At 40.1% G+C, this 17,012-nt stretch overlaps 1 protein-coding gene across 6 annotated transcripts in view; it reads right to left on the reverse strand.

The window, feature by feature from the left end:
* Window positions 1–9,074: 9,074 nt before the first annotated feature.
* Window positions 9,075–17,012, reverse strand: part of tnpo1 (transportin 1) — a 233,726-nt gene continuing 225,788 nt past the window's right edge. For all 6 annotated transcript variants that reach the window (XM_072516131.1, XM_072516134.1, XM_072516135.1 and 3 more), the window contains exon 25: window positions 9,075–15,686. The gene's annotated coding sequence lies outside the window, so the exon portion shown is untranslated. The remainder of the gene's footprint in view (window positions 15,687–17,012) is intronic.

Here is a 17,012-nt window from a genome sequence, read left to right on the forward strand (position 1 = left end):
TTTGCCACCTCCTGATACCTCAAACTACGAGGCCACCAGTCAGGCTTCCAGCCCGACTGTCAAGGCGCCGTCATCCGCACCACCACCTCTCCAGCGGTCGACAAGGATCAGACGCAAGCCCCAGAGACTGTACTTATGAACATTTGTTTTGTTTGCTATGTTCTGTTTTCTCACATTGGACAGCTGTCTTCACATGTAAATACGTTCACATATGCCACCGCTGTAAATATGTTAATATATGCCACCGCATTTAAGTATGTTCCCATGTGCCAAAAAACATTTTTAAAAAGGGGAGATGTCATGATATGCAGACATGCAGATAATGATATATAGACAGGCACAGACAGCTAATGAACACAGAGAACAGGACATGACCAATGAGCAGGCAGGACACGCGGATGGTATCTCACTATAAAAGGCACGAGGCACTCACACTCCGCCTCTTTCCACTGATGAACATCTACAGAGTGAGTCAGGGTGCATGTACAGTATCACACCTCCAGCACGTGGCTAAGAGCTAGTCTGGTTCAGTCAAACAGAGTAACCACACTTAGGTTAGCAGAGAATCGAACTCATAGAGAACTGTGCTAACTGGTTCAATAAATCAGATTGAACTAACTTCAAGGTCTGGAGTATCTTTTGGTTAAAGCTGCATCCAGTTGCAGCCTGTGTTATCCCAAAGTACATAGCACGACAGTTCCCTTGCAGGAAGTCTCCTCCGTCCTCACACATACCATATTGGGTTCACGTATCCATCCCTTCACTCTCTCTGCCGTAGCTGCCCAGTGGTAGTATTGTAGGTTTGGCAAGGCCAGACTGCCCATATTTTTCCTCCTTTGCAGAGTTGATTTAGGGGTCCTTGGGTTCTTACTCCTCCACACTAATGCCATGATCATTTTGTTTAGGTTATGGAAAAAGGTATTGAGGATGAAGATTGGTATGGATCTGAACAGGAAGAGGAACCTCAGCAGTACGTTCATTTTCATCATCTGCACTCTCCCCACCAGGGAGAGTGGAAGTGCATCCCATCTCTGCAGATCCTTTTTAACTTCCTCCGCCAGACTGGCCAGATTGACCCATCCTTAATTGCTCTCAAGGTGAACTACCTTCTTGAACTGATGTCCCTGTGATCTAAGTACATGGTGCTGTTAGGAAAGGATTTCCAGGATTTTGACCCAGCAACGGTGAAGGAATAGCCATTTAGTTCAAAGTCAGGCTGGTAGGTGGCATGGAAGGGAACTTCCAGGTGATGGTGTTCCCATGTGTCTGCTGCCTCTGTCCTTCTAGATTGTAGCAGTCATGTGTTCAGAATATGCTATTTAAGGAGACTTGGTGAGTTGTTGCAGTGCATCTTGCAGGTGCAACACACTGCTGCCACTATGCATTGGTGGTTGATTGATGGAGTGCCAATCAAGCAGGCCACTTTGTCCTGGATGATATTGACCTTCGTATTCTTGGAGCTGCACTCATCCAGTCGAGTGGAATATTCCATCACCCTCCTGACTTGTGCCTTGTAGGTGGTGAGTTACTCACCACTGGATTCCTAGTCTTTGACCTGCACAATATTAATATGGCTAGTCCAATTCAGTTTCTGGTCAATGATAGGTAACTCCCCGGATGTTGGTGGTGGAGAACTCAGCAAGGGAAGGCGGTTAGATTCTCTCGTTTAAGGTGGTCATTGCCTAGCACTTCTGTGGCATGAATGATACTTGCCACTTATCAACTCAAGCTGGAATATTGTCCCAGGTCGTGCTGCATATGAACAGACTGTTTCAGTATTTGCGTCATGAATGTTGCTGAATATCAGCGAACATCTCCTATGCTGAAGATGGTTGGGCGCAGGACAGTACCCCAAGGAAATCCTGCAGTGATGTACTGGTACTGAGATGATTGACGTCCAACAAACAACCATATTCCTTTATGCTAGGTATGACTCCAACCAGCTGAGTCTCTCCCTCCCCCCCCCCCCCCCATTGACCCGTTTTGCTTGGGTTCCTTGGTGTAACACCCCATCAAATGCTACCTTGATGTCAAGGGCAGTCATTCTCATCTCTGAATTTCAGCTCTGCCCCATGTTTGAACTAAGGCCGATTTATACAGACTATTTTAGACTGCACCGGGGGATGAGATAAGGATGCCCCCTCTCCCCACTGTTGTTCGCGCTAGCTATAGAGCCATTGGCAATTGCTCTGAGCCTCAAGGGGCTGGAAAATCGGACCCAATAGAGGGGATGGAAGAAATCATGAGGATTCGAGGGGAATTTGGCCGGTTTCGGGGTATAAGCTAAATATGGGGAAAAGTGAGATGTTTCCAGTCCAGGCGAGGGGACAGGAGAGGCGATTGGGGGAGCAGCCATTTAGATTAGTAGGGGGAAGCTTTAGGTACCTAGGCATTCAAGTGGCATGAGAATGGGACCGGCTGCATAAATTAAATCTGGCCCGACTAGACCAAATGAAGGACAATTTTCGGAGACGGGACGCGCTCCCTAAACACCTTATTCACCCCTGCTGAATCTCCAACCTGGTTCCCATCTCCGTCATTTACTTTCCCTATCTCCCTGGCTGCCTCCCTATTTCTAAGCTGCTGTGCAAGCATTCTGCTGGCCTTCTCTCCATACTCATAGATTGCCCCCTCCCCTGCCCTCCATGGTTATCAAGCCAAACTCCGCATGCAGCCTCCGCCATTCCCTTAAAAGCCATGCCTCTGGGGTCTCCGCCTACCTCCTATCGATCTGTAGTATCTCCTTTACCAGTCGGTCCGTCTCTGCCCTGTCTACCTTCTCCCTATTGGCCCGTATCGAGATCAGCTCCCCTCTGACCACCACCTTCAGTGCTTCCCAGACCACCACTGCTGAAGTTTCCCCCATGTCGTTGACCTGCAGGTAATTCTGAATACATTTCCTCAGCCGCTCGCACACCCCTTCGTCAGCCAAAAGTCCCACATCTAACCTTAGTCAGAGAAATCTTGGTGTACAGGTAACTGAATAGGGGCAACACAGGTGGAGAAGGTAGTCAAGAAGGCATACGGCATGCTTGCCTTCATTGGCCGGGGAATTGAGTATAAGAATTGGCAAGTCATGTTGCAGCTGTATAGAACCTTAGTTAGGCCACACTTGGGAGTATAGTGTTCAATTCTGGTCGCCACACTACCAGAAGGATGTGGAGGCTTTAGAGAGGGTGCAGAAGAGATTTACCAGGATGTTGCCTGGTATGGAGGGCATTAGCTGTGAGGAGAGGTTGAATAAACCTGGTTTGTTCTCACTGGAACGAAGGAGGTTGAGGGGTGACCTGATAGAGGTCTACAAGATTATGAGGGGCATAGACAGAGTGGATAGTCAGAGACTTTTCCCCGGGGTAGAGGGGTCAATTACTAGGGGGTATAGGTTTAAGGTGCGAGGGGCAAGGTTTAGAGATGTACGAGGTAATTTTATTTATTTTTTTTACACAGAGGGTAGTAGGTGTCTGGAACTCACTGATGGAGGTGGTGGTGGAAGCAGGGCCGATAGAGACGTTTCAGGGGCATCTTGACAAATACATGAATAGGATGGGAATAGACGGATATGAACCCAGGAAGTGGAGAAGATTTTAGTTTAGATGGGCAGCATGGTCGGCGCAGGCTTGGAAGGCCAAAAGGCCTGTTCCTGTGATGTACTTTTCTTTGTTCTTCCCAGATTAGCCCACAATACCAGATTCATTGAAGTAATTTTACAAATCAACCATGCTAGGATGTGAACTCAGCTAAGTCTTGCTAATATATTACCACAATCACTACCTGGGTAAACATTTATGTAGTTGCCATGAGCCATCTCTGAATAAATTTAACACAAATTTGGGAGATTATTCAAACAATTTGAAAAACATTGTTTTGAAATGTATTTAGTGCCACTTATTTAGTATATCAACTTCCTAAAAATCATGGAAATAACTACTGCACACTAATCATTAAATAGCAAGATCATCTACAAGTGATGATCAATCCTTTACAAGTCACGACATGTTCAAACTATTGAATGGGTTGCACGATTAAGTAGTAAAATACAAGCATACAAGCTCAGGTACAAATCTCAATACCTAAAAATAGCAAGTTTCCAACATACAAAACACAGGCCCAAGAATTCCTGTTGGTCCTAGCTATACATAAAATATACTAGGTTTCTCATTTTTCTTTCCCCAATCTTCTATCTTCAAAGTCTGAAAAAATGTGATTTTCTGATCTTAAAAAATTCCAGTTCCGAAGAGATAATGAAAGACTGAGCCCCGATTTGTCAGTACGGCAATTCAAAAGATGGCTTTGCATATAGTTATCACTGGAATTTTGAGATGGATCAAATGTGTTAGTAATTAAGTAATGGAATACAGATTAATAATAGTGCAATCGAGCACAATACAGAGGAATGTCAGCCAGTTGCACTAGTTTGGGAGAACAATTTTGCATATTCCGTTGTTTTACTACAGAAGATTGTAAATGGGCAGTAATATAAGTGACTGTACTGTTCTCATTTTACTCTAGATATGAGACACTAGTGCTAGATAAAGCAGCACTTTAGAACAAGCATTAGCAAACACGGATTAGATGCAGAGAATACCTTTCCTGCTCGAACGTGTCTCAGTCCCAATCCAAGAACTGCTTCAATTTCTATTTGTTAAAAATTATATTCAAATCTTTCCATGCCCTCACTTTTCCCTACCTCTGCAACCCCTCCAGTCCTACAGTAGTTAAATATGTCAGCTGTGCCTCAGTTAGTATCACTCTTGCCTCTGAGTCACAAGGTTCAAGTCCCACACCAGAACATCAGCTCAAAAATCAAGGCCAACACTCAAATGTAATACTGAGCGAGTGATACCATCATCTTTGGGATGAGGTCTCAAAGCAAGACTCCGTCTCGATGCAAAAGATCCCATGGCACTAAGTATAATGGATGTGGGTGTCCTGGCCATTATTTATCCCTCAACCAACATCACAAAGAAAAATCATGTTGTGCGGTTTGTTGAAACTTGTTATGTGCAAATTGGCTGCCACATTTCCCACATCAATGATTACAATTCAAAAGTGCTCCATTGGCTGTAAAGTACTTTCAGCTGTCTCGTGGTTGTGAAAGCCGATACTTAATTTTTTAAAAAAAACTTAATTATGTCATCTTGTGCACCTCTCTTTGCTCACCCTTCCTTGGTGGCTGTGCCTTCACCTCTTGAATGACCTCCATAAACCACTTCACCTCACGTCTTCTTGAAGTTGGTTCCTTGAAACCCATCTCTTTGACCAAGATTTTGGTTGTTTGTTTTAAGAAAGCAGATACTATCAATGTCAAGTTGCATTCAGAGGTTTCACTGGCCCTGCTCAACCAATGGTCATCTTGTGCATTACTTAAGGCATTTCTTATGGTTAGAAAATTACTTGACAGTATCAGAAGTAACTGAACGATCCAATATGTTGCACCCTGGCAATGATAATTTTACACAATTGTCTGAAAAACAATACTGGAACTAGTTGCTGGATTAAACATTAAGGTAATTTTGAGTTTACGAATGCGATTCTACCCGTGATATAGCCTTAATAAATTTGGACGGGGGCTGACCAGCAAGAGATCGGTACTTCACCCAAGATCAGAAATTATTGATAAAGCATTAATATATAGCACTGGGCAGTAATGAAACAGCTAAGGATTAGCAGGTTGCAAAATAAACTTCCACAGGTATTGTACTAGAAAAACAGAAGCAAATTTTTAAAACATAGAATGAGAATGATAGTGGAGATGGAGATTTTGCAAAAATCCATCAAGTTTGTAAATTAACAAGCAAATAGCCCATAAAATGGAGGACGTGGGGGTTTATGTGGTACAAATGAGAGTCATGGACACAGCTCAGTACATCATGCTTCCCATCCATTGACTGTCTACACGTGTTTTTCACTTTTTTGACCGGGACCCATTTTTACCAACTGCCCATCCTTTGGGAACCATGCTGGCCGACCTTCGTGACTCATGGCCGTCGAATTTTGCCACCCACCATTTTCACTTACCTTCAATGTGGCAGGTGAGCCTGCTTGGAGCTCACGATCTCACTTGCTTTGTTATTCAATGTTGCATTTCTGAAAATGACTTCAGCTGATAAAGATTTTACTGCATCCTCAAACACGCCATGCTGTCTTCAAATATCTTTGAAGTTTTGAGGGGTTTAAACTTTCATTTGCCAGTGCTTCCCAGCATGTAACACACATGAACTTTGAATCCTGATTTGCAGTGGCACAAGTAATAAACCCACACCTCAAGCAATAATCTTTATGCGGCTTAGTCCTGTGTTCTGCTCCTTCTTCATGGGTTGTTCACCAGAGACCTTGGCGTTCAAACTAGCACTTCTGGCAGCTGCAAAATGGGAGGAATCTCTTGTGCCAGAACACGTCAGTGTTCAGGGTATATGACAGGGTAGATGCTTTCTGCCACCGCTCCAAGCAGGAAGACTCTAGCAATTTAAAAAAAAATCTGCTCCTGGGTCAGCGCGCTGACATCAGGAGGCATCCTGTGCACTGCTGAGGGAGCATGCATGTGTAAAATAGCCAGCATTACAAAGGCCAGCCGCACCATTGGGCACTACTTCCTGCAATCCGAGATGCCGCTATGCATGGCCTCTCGAATCTCCTGCAGGTCGTGACCCTGTTTGAAAATGACTGGTCTACACCTCCCACTGCCTTGGGAAGGGGGCATAACCCGGGTTATTCTCTTCTAACCTCTTCCATCAGGCAAAAGATACAACAGCCTGAGAACATGCATTAACAGATTCAAAAACTGTTCCATTCCTGTTGTTACCAGGCTCCTGAATGACCCTCTTATGGACTGAACTGATCTGTCTGCGCATCTTCTATACTGTTGTAGCACTATATTCCGTATGCTTCACCCGATGTCTTTGTATTTACATTGTGTGCGTCACCCGGTGTATTAATTTACAATGCGTAATTATTGTATGTCCTGTTGTTTTTTTCATGTATGGAACAATCTGACTGTACTGTACACAGAATACTTTTCAGTGTACGTCAGTACTCGCAACAATAAATCTAAATCTAATCTATATATCCAGCTACAGCCTAGTAAAGTACATTATCTATGGATATAGGATTTTAGAAAGAGGATAGGACTGGCAGTATTAAAAAAAGCACCAGAATGACAGGAGAAAGGAGAGAATTTAATTAATCAGTAAGGAGGCTGAATAACATGATCATAAAGACTAACCTTCCCTGAAGATGGAAAAGTTTTATTTTTGATGTGCAACCACTGTTACTTATGTCAGCTCACAACACATTTCACACATCAAGGTCCCACAAATTGCAAATACGATGAGTGAAACGTTAACCAAATGGTAGTGGTGTTGATTGAGGCAAGAATATTGGCTAGGGTACCAGAGTTTGCTACACTTCTTCAAGTAGCGCCATTAAATCGTTCACATCAGAATGACTCTCCAGATAACAGGACTGAGTTATGATTGAGGAATTGCAAGAAAAAGTCAATCTCGTTTTCTGCCATCCTGGTACAGCTAGTCACATTATATGATAATGGAATTGTTTACTAATCATTGCATCAAACCCCATCAGTCAAAGTCATAGTGACACGTGATGAGGAAAATATATGTGACTGGAAGCATTGGGAACTACAGGTCTAAAGATACCTATTGCTCCAAAGCATGACAACAGATTGTGAAAACGTGTTATTTATTCTTTAGATACAAGGTTGGAGGGTGCCTGATTGAAATCTTTAATACAAGAAAAATTGATAGAGGGGGAATGACTATTCCTCTAGGATAGGAAACCAGAAGGGAATGTAATTTTAGAATTCAAGCTAAGACACTGGAAAGTGAATCGGAAAAATTTCGGAGGAGCGATTGAATGGGCACCACTGTTCCAGAAGGCTACAAACACAAGTTGTATTGCAGCGTACAAAATTAGATATATAGAGGTCTTGAAGATATAGAGAAGGTAGGGAGAATTATGCTTCAAAGGACAGTTTATGACTAATTAAATATCAGGTCAGGGTCTAAAGTTTAGTGTCCATCTCTATTCCTATGCTTGAAAGTAACTCGGAAGGCATGATATAGGAGGCTTCAAGATCAGTTTTCGGTGGAATTGTAAATGCTTTTCATGAAAGTCACTTTTTGATTACTGACGAGCTGGATAAGAAAACTTGCTCTGCTGACTGAAGACCTTCTCTAACCAGCAAAATAAAATTTATTTACAACATCAAAACATCAATTTTGCAAGCGCTCATTCAAAAATCTCAAAAAACAGAAAAAAAACGAGGAGCCAGAATACCTGCTTTAACTGAAAACGATGGGGTATTCCTAAGGTAAAGCATATACTACACACAAGGCAAGTTCATGGTATACTAAATAGGGACTGTGAGCAAGAGTCCCAAGATTTTTCCTGATTTCACTTTGGGCTGCTGGAATGTACGAATGTAAGGACATTGAGAGGTTTCCCCCCCCCCCCCCCCCCCACTGAAATCAATAGGAAAATGTGGCATCATAAATCCACAGTACTTTCAAATCCGCAAACTATGGCTTTAAATTACTTTTATTCTGAAACATAGTATTTCTGATGTTCATTTAACATTTTTTCTGATATCTGTACCATAATTGTTATAAGCAATTTACTGCTGAGTTGAGCAACTGTGTGGAATGGTATGAAGAAAACCATTTTATAACCTCTCCTGGCCCCCATCCCGTGAAACATTCTTGAATGAAAATAAATCAACGCTCACAGGATATATTCTCACCTTATATGGTGGTCAGACTGCCTACTGAAAATCTGCTGCATTATATCATTTCTATCAAGGTGTCAAAGATCTGAGATGAACTGATATCCTTTTGTTCAATGCTCAGCGGTAACTTGCATGGTAGTCATGAACTGAACCTCTTGTGCAAAACAATGTTGAAGCACAGTCCATCTCCAATGAACATTCCAGGGTACTTGTGTATTTAGCAGGCGGGGAAGAGAGAAGCACCTGCAGTTGGGCTTTTCATATTTCTAAATCAGATTTTGCTGAATGATTTTGCATTTCTAGAATATTCAAGATAAAAATCAGAATTCAATTGTTATCTTTAAATGATTTATTTTGAACATACATTTCCTAGCAGTGGTTAACATTAACATCTACTAGTTCACTACAAGATACAAACTAACAATTATCAATACAAAAGTTACTACATATAAGATCAATACAATATATATTCTCTGCATGATCCAAAATATTTGGTGGCCCCAAAAACTTTCTTCAAAATTCAGCAGCTTATCAAAAATTAAAACCATGTTTCTATTTAAAATGAAGTTTTGTCAAGTTTACACAGAAGCAGACTTCCAAGAAATGTTGCTTACAGCTTGTTCATATAGCTTGAGAGGTTGCAGGAGAGGTTTTAAAGGGTAAATCCTAACACCACATTACTCATGTGAAGCTCCTTTTAAAGAATCCTTTGGTCATCAAGTCGGGGGAAAAACACGCACGTATGAATGCAGATATCTTCCACAATTTTATAGCTAGCCAAACTACACGCCTGTCAATACCTAAACTAACCCAGGACACAGAATGTGGTCACTGAAGCTCAAGCAAGCCGCTGGGTGAAGACAAAAAAATGTCATTGAGCTATCACTGCATTAATGCTCAACAATTGGAGAAGTCACTTTAATAAATCTTTAAGATATCACGGACAATTACATTTCTATATTTCATGACAGTTGTCATATTTCACCCCATCAAGTGATGGATTATCCACAGAGTGGACCAGTATCATTCTGCATTCGTCCCAATTACAATGAGATAATATACACCGTTGATCTTGAGATATTGATAGATAAAAGTTGAGATATTGATAGATAAAAATTCAATGTTGAAAATGCACAATAAAACTGAATCTGTATGCAGTTTTTAAATCAAATTCTATAATGGCCTATGGCAGTGGACTTCTACTTAGTAGATAATCAGGATGGAAGCTTCTGCACTTTCCTGCTCTGTAAAACACGTTTAAGAGAACATTCACATGAAATTTCATTTCAGGTCATGACCAATTTTGGCCAAGACATGTGATTAGATTCAGGGACATCAATGGAGAATGACCTGAAGCATCTACAATTGCTAAATAATGCACTGTTAGAACCCTTCAAAAGAGGGACACTCAAACGGAAGGGAAGGTAAAAGGCATATATAAAAACAGTAAATGCTGACCTGAGATCTCTACAACATAAAAATATTCAAGTAGAAAAACTACATCAGTAGCAGCGGCCGTTTCTGCAAGGACAGCACACTAACAGCACTCCATTCAGTGTGAGGAGCAGACAAATCAAGCCGTGCTTTAGCATGCCAAAAAGGCAGAAACACTGGAATGTGATGAGACTAATTCTCATGACTCCATCAACATTCTCCCCAACATTCAAAAACCATATGGTACATTTACACAACGAGCGACTAAAATGCTCTGTATATCCCATGATGCATTTAGCTTGTGCAAAAATATTTAGTGTTTATAGTCAGGTTCATAACTTGGGGGGCGGGACATTTTGACAATGCACATTTGTTTCTTGCTACACCTTCAGCAATCTGAATATATGAATGTAATTTAACTGCTGTATTGGAATGGGGGAGGGGGAAAGAGGGGCAGGGATCAATCTTATGCACCTGCAATGCAGTGAGCATGCAAAGTGAAAGATAATTTAGATTCTTCTTTTTCAGTTTTTAGTTTCCAGAGAAATTTCAATAATTGGTACAAAATAGGGGAGCCAAGGTCTGAGAAAAGGGAATTAAGAATGCTCTGCTTCTGAAGTTACCACGGAAAGGTTAGTTTAAAAAAATGTTTGTATACCTATTAATTGACAGTCTCCAATACTAGTTACATAAATTTCTTCAAAAAATATTCTAATTTTTAACATTAGGCTCTTTGAACTCAGTAAAATCCATTAAAATGAATAGCATGCTTCAGTCAATTAAATTTCACTGAAAAACCTATGACTCTATTTTACCCGATTGGATAAGTAAATTAAAACGTTACCATTTGTAGTTACAATATTTTCCTTAAAAGTACTTTTCAACATTCCATATTCATGCTGCCCAAAAATTTATTAAAATATATCTGGTGTTGAGGTTGTTCTGAACCACAGGAGCAATTTTTAAACACTGCAATATTGCAGCTGACTGTCAGTTGTAATGCTCTCATGACAGAGAGCTAGGTTAATAATACATAACCTGCTTTGTATCAGGAGGCACTAGTAGAATATAACCAATTATTAATCAGTTGCTCAGTCAAGTGCAATACTGAAAAGTGTTGTTGGTTTAGAACAAACTCGTTTTAGAAACATACCACAGCAATATTTAATATTAAATACTACTTGCTCAAATAATGGAAAATTAGTTAAAAGAGCCCAGTCAATCTAAAGGATTTTGCTGGCAAATTGCTGGCAATTCACAAAGTAGTTTTCAAAAAGTGTGCGAGACAGGAAACTAAAAGAATATCACAGCATTTGCTATGTCCACCAGAATAAGGCAAAGTACCAACTCCTGTAAATCTCCATTTAAAAATTACATACATTGGCACGAATCTTTAAGTCAACAAAAACTAAAAATGAAGACGCTGGACTAAAGAGCTACTGCTGCTGTACTTTGGAGCACTGAATCTTGATTTTTCCACAGTCATGAGTGTGCTGGAAACAATTAGAACTTTTAAAACCAATTATTTAGAGGTTTATGTAAATGCAATTGCACTGTACATGTGCAGATCAAAGTCAAATAGGGTAAAGAGAAATAAATTATCAAACTTCAGACTGTCGAGTCTGCCCATACAAGGTTATTTGATGGGGAAAGAGAGATCTTTAGTAAATAAAATTATTTATGGTTACTATTTTTGGGGATTAAACCAGGTTACTGGAATTCTACTCCCACATTAAATACATTAGCCCAAACTTGACCTATCAAATCAAATAATAGTCAGTCGTTAAAATACTGCATATAGATTTGCTAGATTATAGCAATTCGAACCTAATCTTTATTAGTCACAGGTAGGCTTATATTAACACTGCAATGAAGTTATTGTGAAAATCTCCTAGTCGCCACACTACGGCGCCTGTTCGGGTACACGGAGGGAGAATTCAGAATATCCAATTCACCTAACAAGCACGTCTTTCAGGACTTTGTGGGAGGAAACCGAAGCACCCGGAGGAAACCCACACAAACACAGGGAGAACGTGCAGACTCCGCACAAACAGTGACCCAAGCTGGGAATCAAACCCGGGTCCCTGGCATTGTGATGCAACAGTGCTAACCACAGTGTGACCGTGCCGCCCAACCTGAACACTGGTAGAAGAACAGAATGTAAAAAGATGACCACTAAATATTTTGCATGGCTGCCCAATAATAATTTCTATCAACATGATCTTAACCCAAAGATACAAGGACGGTTTATCTCATCTAAGCACATTCCTGGATGAGAATTCATCCTGCTGTTGGCGGGTTGCTGATGTAACAAGTAACATTAAAGATTGACCTGGTAATTTCTCATTTCTATACTTATAGGTCTTTGGAATTCACTTTTAAATATTTTCCCCAATTTCTAAAGTAGATGGTGGGATCAGGAGATTGAGAAATAGAAGTATTAGCAATCTTTATACCAAAACACTGAGAAAGGGGGCAGAAATAGATAAAATATAAAACTGATACCATGGGTTAAAAGGGAGGACAGTAAGCAAAGTATTTAACACTTTATTTTAGTAGATAATGATTAATATTACAGTAAAGAAAAAGCTCCTCTCGACATTCCAACAGCTGAATCACTGCAAGGTGTATGTTTTTTCAGCAAATTGACTGGTTAGAAAGCCTAGAATTAAGGTCTAGAAACTCATTCACAAAATCTTTCTAATTCTTTAGAGGAATTTAATCTTTGTCCATTCTGCTCTGCTCCCTAATAAACCCTCCACCCCAGGGAATTAAGTACATTTATAATTCTGTCCAACCTGTTGTAATACTGTAACTTTTATTTCTTACACCTCAACACTGTGGAGATTTAAATCCAGATAACATTGGAGTTTTGTTAGTCATTTTCAAAATGAGAAAAAACCTGGTCTGAAGTATTGTTTTCCTAGTTAGGCAGTATCTAATGTGAAGAAAATGTCCTTTTAGATCAAAAGCAAGTTAAGCACATTTGGGAACCAACTGCAGGTACTGAGCATTGAAATTTATTTTGGTTCAAGCCTATGAAGAACATGCAAATACATTTCTCTTCGCAATACAAATACCGGTAGCTTCTAGCAGCAGCCATGGAGTTGTTTTCTAAAAACCTGAGCAAAAAGTTCTTTTTTTAATCAGTTATGCATCAGCAATTAAAGTAAGTCCATTGCATGCAAGTTTATGAATGTTGCACATGTAGGAAAGGGCCATGCAAGTTGATGGAACCTTTATTTAGTGAAGAGCTGAGAAGCGCTTAGTTAACTAGCATATTACATGGTTTGTATATATGTAGTTATGAAAAAGTAACCAGCTTCTGTCCAATCACTGTCCAAGCTGTGCAAAAGTAAGGAATGTATAAACCGCATTCTCATGCAAAGTAAAATAAAATCAACAAATGTATTGCAAACTAAACTGCAGCTACTGAATTCCATGCTGCAATCTCATTCATGCATACAAGCACACAAAGCTTGTCTTTTTCAGTGCATTAGTTACCTCATTCATCTCACAACTTAAAAAGCAAGCAGCAAAAATCATCCAAACACTTTTTTCTCCCTTTTTCTGTGTAGCAAAATATGTAATGGAGGAAAACCTAGAAATACAAAAAGCTGTCATGGCTTTTAAAGTACTTAAAATTATTTACTGTCTATTTTAATCTAGCCTTGCAGCCTCTGAAGTTGTGCTGCACTCCACACTCTGACCAGCAGAGCAGCTGTTTTCCCTGGGGGAGAGTATGCCCCATCTGAAAAAAAATCTAACCATCATGGGATAATAATCAGGCAGTCAATGTATTATAAAAGACTCACGCATAACAAAGGTCAAGTGTACCAGTTTTTGTTTTCCACATTCACAGTACATACTAATAAAAATTAAAAAAAAGATTTACAACAAATACACATTAGGGGGAAGGGGCAGAATTTAATGTAAAAGGATTTATTTACACAAAGGAGTATAGAAAGCAACATAAAGTAGAACAAATTAAAGAAAACGGATCCATTTCATTTTGTACTCCTGCAGCTTTTATGGCAAAAAGGGCCACCAATGTGCCAATTTTTGTTTCATATATTCCAGATTGAAATTTTGATCTATCCTGCTTAAGACTCAGTACAGGACAATAAGCATCTCACGAGATCATGCTTTGAACAAAAGTATTACAATCAAGTCGGATTAAAAACACTAAATAAAGCAAACCTGTCTCTTAACACTTGTACAATTGTCCTTACATGCCATCTAATTATGCAGCGCTCAAATGTCCTACTACATAATTCTTTTATCTCTGGAGGTTCTATTAATTTCAATAGTATATAACCATGCAGAAAGCACATCACATTGACAGCACAGAGGCAACAGATTTGCATGGCGATTTCAGCTTTCCACATTGTGCAGGTTACACACAATACAATAACAATCTTAACCCTATTGGATCCTAAAGATATTTCAAATCGTTACAAACTGTTATACCTATGAATAACCTTAACAGAAATTAAAATCCTATATGAAAAACCTCGGGGAATTTTACATAGTCTATTTAGTAATATTGTTGAGCTGCAACACTAAAAAAATTCTAGTGGGAAAGAAACCTTACCATTTCCACTCTCTATGATGCACACATGCTAGACCAATGCCCCACTAAACAAAGCAACCTTACTGTTAACCACAGTGAACCAAATACATGCCTGTACCTTAAATCGAACATGTACGCTACAAAGATTTACTGTAGTTCTTAGTTTAAGAAAAAAATCTGAACACTGGCATGACAACCAAATTACTTATACTATCTGGTGTTTTTTAAATGCAAAACTAAAGATATGTCAAACATTAACTGATATGCACGTACCACTCAGTGAAAAAAAAGCTATTTAGGGTTTTGAGCCATTTAGCCTGGTTATCAATCATTAGTCACTCATTATGACCAATATTGTTACTTCATTAGAAAGTCACATCTTAATGTCTATGATTTTACTTAGGTGTTTGCTATTAATCTTGGAAACAAGCTGCACTTTTGAATTGCGCTAACATTGTCATTTTTGTAGCTCTCCTAAAATTCATGCAAATGCCTATTAATCCCCGAGTGTTTTCTTAATTCTTACCTTCAGCCTTAGTCTGTATGTAAAACCCCCATGTCTCTGGCTGCCAACTTTAACCTAATGATTATGATTTTCTCTCTGCACTTAAAACCCACTTTTGAAGCCTATATTCCTGCATTTGTTGCATTTTCCCTTAGTCAGAAACATGATGTCTTTGGGTCAGATGTCTTCCTTTGTTTCTTCTCTTCTGGTGTAAAGCTCTAAAAAGAAGAGACAAATGTCCATCGAGACTTCAGGGTTCAACTTTCCCCAATGTCGACTGAACAGTACGACGGCTAAACACCTCCCTCCCACCCGTCCCAGTAGGGCTGGGATTGTACTATATGTCCCACTGGTTTACCCTTCCCCCCCCGTAAAGGGTAACTTTTTCCCTGGGTGCAGAGTCTCCCTATGGACTTCCCAGCTTGAAAGACCTGTAGAGAAAAATAAATATGGTTTACACTTTTGGCTAAAACAAACATCTCAAGGCATTTCACTGGAGTGTTATCAAAACAAATCTGACATAGAACCACATAATGCAACATTAGGCCAAAGGTTGGTTTTAATTCTATATCGGGCAGAGAGGGAGGAAGAGCTTTTGAAGTGATTTGAAGAGAATTCTCTTGTTCGCTAGTTTCTAGCACAACGAGGACGGTAGTATTGCTGAATTTTGTCTGGAGCATGAAGTAAGTCAAGTGATCAAGCGTCAGTAGGGGGTTCTTAGGGAACAATGATATAGTATTATTGAGATTAGATTAATTATAGAAAAGGACAAGGAGCAATAGAGGCAATATTCTTAAATGGAGGACGAATTGGGTTGAGGACAAGTCTGTCCTGGGTAAATTGGAATCAAAGATTTGAGGGAGACTGTAATCAAAAAATGGGCTGTTTTCAAAGAGGAGATGGTTTAGATACAGTCTACAAGCATTCTCATGAGGGGAATAAAAAGAGTTGCAGCAATCAAAGTCCGAGCTCCCAGATGACGAGAGATCCACACTGAATGTAGAAGTTCAGAGAGGATGTGAAAAAGGAAAGTAATGCAAAGAGAGCAGGTGAAGAGACTTAACATGAAAGGGAATCCAAAAATATTCTACAGGCTTATAAAAAATAATAGGGTAGTAAGAGGGTTGGCTGGAAACAGACATAACTGAGGTACTAAATGAGTGCTTTGCATCAGTCTTTACCAAGGAAGATGCTGTCACAATCAGTGAAAGAGGAGGCAGCAGAGATACTGGATGAGCTACAAATTGAGAATAGTAGTACTAGATAAGATGGCTGTACTTTAAAATTAAGTCACTAGGACCAGCCGGGATGCAGCTCAGGATACTGAGTGAAGTAAAGGTGGAAACGTTGGAGGTACTGGTCATAGTTTTCCAAAACTTCTTAGGTACAGGGGGCAGGATTTTCCACACAACCCACAGTGTGTTTTGTTCAGACAGCCTACCATTGGCCGGCAGCGGGATCTTCTGGTCCCGTCGTTGTTAACGGGATGTCTCGTTGAATGCATCCCTTACCGCTGGGAAACTCGCAGGGGTGTGCCGTCCGCGGGGCCAGAAGATCCCACTGGCATGAACAACCAAAAGGTTCAGTCAGGGATGGTGCCAGATGATTTGAGAACTGCAAAGATTATACCATTGTTCACAAAAGGACAAACCAAAAAAAGCTAAATCATTGGTGGCAGTAAAAGTTTTTAGAAACGATAATCTGGGGCAAAATAGTGGTAACGGCACTGGATTAGTAATTCAGAAGCCCAGCATAAT

Source organism: Scyliorhinus torazame, chromosome 9 (genome assembly GCF_047496885.1).
Source record: "Scyliorhinus torazame isolate Kashiwa2021f chromosome 9, sScyTor2.1, whole genome shotgun sequence".
In the NCBI taxonomy this organism is placed as follows: Eukaryota; Metazoa; Chordata; class Chondrichthyes; order Carcharhiniformes; family Scyliorhinidae; genus Scyliorhinus; species Scyliorhinus torazame.